The following is a 3,850-nucleotide window of genomic DNA, read 5'->3' as shown; positions in this document are numbered from 1 at the left end:
GTTATTGAATGAAACAGCGGCGCGACAGCATGGCCGCCAGGCATTGGGGGGACCTGATGATCGGATATCGATCTGCAACAATACGCTCATAGAGCAATTATCTAGAAATAAGCGCAGGCAGGAGTCGAGCGACATGGAGTGTGTGCCAGTCGCAACGCTTGGTCTGTTGTTCAAGGACGAAGCATTTGCATTGATTCCTCTTGAAAAAGGGGGACTTGATGACTGCGGCTCTGCGCACCACGCGGCTCTTCCCTCCTGGATATTTTTTTTACCTAAGTTGTGCCCCCCCCCACCTCGTTTTCAACGCTTTATTGTAACCACCAAGCTCACTGCAAAAGTGAATGGGTGAAATGGGTTTCGGTCTATTTGGGCTATTCCTTCTAATCATCAACTCGTTATCCTACTTTGAAGCTCCAGATAGTTGCAGTCCGTTCCAGCGGCGCTGGCTCTCAGAGGTCTGCGAGGTACGGTTATTAGGCACCGTTGCCCAAAAGGGTGAGACCTCTTAGTCTCTTGCTCGTATTGGTGCTGACGCATGAAAACCGCAAACACAGACGACCACACACCCACATGGAGCTATGCTCCGTTTCTGCGTGTTTACCCACAGCTTGCTGTCAAACTACAAACTTGAGGAAGAGGAGTGAGGGAAGTGAAGAAAATGGATGGGGAATGGATGGATGGATGGATGAATGAGCTGAGATGAGTGTTGTGGCCAAATGCAGCAGGCAATGGCACGCATGCCAACAACCATCCTCACCCCCAACACACACACACACACACACACACACACACACACACACACACACTTGCATCCCACCTCCTCCCCCAACCCCGCCTTCTCCAGGGGTCTGGCCAGACAAGGGGGGGTTCTGTGTGAGTCCATAATGCTGCCTCCACAACGTGCACAGGGCTGCATTGTGCCTACGTGCAATGGCTCCATATAGGAGCAAGAGAAGGCACATGCAAACACACACACACACACAAAGGGATTTGCTCCCAGTGTGTGTCGTTGGTGTGTTTGCCACTAGGCTGCACTGTCAGGCTGCCTGTCTGGCAGACCGCATGCGTGTCACAACAACAACGCTGCCACCGTCGCTCTGATTAGAGAAGCCTTTTCCGAAAGCGGGCGGACACAACGGAGCACTCTGAGGCTCTCTGAAGAACTGTCACCGCCATCCGGAACGCATCCGTTTTGCTTGATGCACAGCATTCTTCAAATTAAATTTCCATATGTCTTGTTAAGGTTCACCCAGCGATCAAGCCATTGGGACGAGTGTGAAAAAAACGAGACCAAAAAAATTAAACTAATTTGGATATAAAAAAAAAATGATATCAAATGGAAGTAACAGAGCAAAAGGGACTTGTGTTCGCAGAGGTGAAACTTGCTGTTTAGCTTGTCACTAATGTGATACTTTATCATTTAATGTGATTTTTTTCCAAAACTACAAATGCACAGAGCTAATCCAATCAATCAATCAAGATGTTAAAACCTGCAGATCCTCTTCATAGGATGAATTAAACGCTGCTGTGAACCCAGTGACTGATTTTAAAGCTTTTAAACACAGAATAAGCCCCATCTTTTATGGCGGTGGTATTAGTTGTGATCCGGAAAATGTATCGAAATACCCAGATAATCCCCTAGGAAGCTGTGACAGTCACCTTTCGAATCCCCGCTAATTGTTGCCATTTGGAGTCTTTCGGAGACCAAAGGTCTTTTTTCAGGGGGACCGGCACAGAATGTGCTCAGTTGTTTCAAGCTTCTAGTCTCAAATGTTCTACAGTATGGCTTGGAAATATTAGTTCATCAGAGTATATGCAAAAGTTGTAGTCTTGAAGCCTGATGGCCAGCAGGCTACCCTCTCTGAGGTCTAAAAGCGGGCAGCACCTGGTGGTGCCTTCACGACGTGGAAGGAGTTCTCAATTCAGACTCTTCTCATGCGTTGTGCCCCATTGGTGGAAGGAGCCTCCCAGCTCGTTGCGCTCTGCAGGAACACTCACAACCTCCAAGAAACACCTGAAGACCCTACATTTTTGGGAACACCTGAATACCTGATCCTATCTTAGCTATGACCAACTATTCTTGTCTTTGTTGATGTCGACTACTTTTAAGTTGTTGTATTGACATTGTGCACTAAGAACATATGAGTACTTATATATGTGACATATTGCACTAACATACCGGAAAAAAAATAATAAGATTACAAATAACACCATTTATTATTCTGAGTCCTTACACTTCCTCTCCTTACACATCTTGCACTTGTATCTGGTTGAATTTAGAACAGGTGCTCAGGCACTTCTATTTGAGGTTGATCCAATGGTCGATGTCTGCTTTCATTGTTTCTAGGCTCTCATGCAAGTCACTTTGGACAAAAGCGTCTGCTAAATGAATACATGTAAAAATGTAAATGTAACTGTACAGGGAAAGCAATGTTATATTCCAAGTAAAGGAAGAAATAAAAGTGAAAAAAACTTGGGGAAATGGAATTGTAGGAATACGATGCCGTAGCAAGGGTTAAAAAGCAGCAGACTAGTTCATTAAAATGGCTCCTCACAGCTCTCTCCCCACTTGCAGTGAGTCTTTGAGACTCGCTGTTGGTGCTCACTCATACATGCGACCCTCATAATGGAGAAATGTACAAACCTCTCCATTGCCATAGACACAATGCACGGGGTTCCTTGAATTCGTGCGCGTGTGTGTCTATTTGCGAGTGCTTGTTCATGTACCTGTGTGTATATGTGCGGTTGTCTTTATTTATGTACATGTGTATGTGTGTTTACAGTATAATTCCAAACATGTGATGAGTATCTGAATAGCTCCACTTGGGCCTCCATTGGGGGTGTGTAGGCACAGTTTGGCACACAAACATTGCCAAGACTATGTGTGCATTGTTGGTTTATTGGTGTGTGTGTGCGTGTGTGTGTGTGTGTGTGTGTGTGTGTGTGTGTGTGTGTGTGTGTGTGTGTGTGTGTGTGTGTGTGTGTGTGTCTGTGAGACAGAGAAGGACAGCAGATGGTGGGGGTCAGTGCGTGCCTGGTGTTGTGGGGCTTGTTGGTGTGTGCTGGCTAAATATAACCCCACTAGTGACGGGGCTGTTCAGAGCACACTCAGACCCTGTCAGCATCTTTCCGCCTTGATCGATTGGGCTTAATTCATGACGTATCTCGTCTCAGACTGAAAAAAGTTTATTTTGGTTGGATCCAATAATTGATTAAGTTAATTGTGACAATGTGGGGGAATAACAATAATCTCTAAATACGATAATATATACCATATGCATAGTGTTATTACACTATTACACTGTTATTACTTGTTTTTACTGTGCTATTCAAAGGAACCTTCCTTTGCATAGAGCCTTCCGAATTCCCGTTGACAGAATACATTTGTAAGACCTTGCTCATATCCACATCGTGCTGAAATGGCGATATTTGATGGCGAACAAAGAAAAAGAGAGCAAAAAGCGACAAGTCGTAGTCATCATCACTGAGAGAGCAACAAGTCGCAAATGCCAGAGTACGAATTGACCAATAATCACACTCATAATATAAACCTAATAGAGAGCTATCCTGTTACAATTTCATTTTTAACATAGAGGCAAAATTGCTGCAGCGCATCGGTGTCCATTAAGACTGATACTGCCATGAGGAGTGCTTGTAACTGACTTAAACACACACACACACACACACACACACACACACACGTACACACACACAGGCTATGGCATATTTTTGGTCGGCACTGCTGTCACCGAGTGGCGTCTTTATTGAGATCGAACGGCATTGAAAACGTTCTCCGTTGGCTCTGTCCTCGCCCGAGCCCTCTGACGCCTAGTCTCCAGCACTTGAAGTT

This window comes from Zeus faber (genome assembly GCF_960531495.2).
Source record: "Zeus faber genome assembly, chromosome: 5".
NCBI classification, from domain to species: domain Eukaryota; kingdom Metazoa; phylum Chordata; class Actinopteri; order Zeiformes; family Zeidae; genus Zeus; species Zeus faber.
This window is presented reverse-complemented; position numbering follows the sequence as displayed.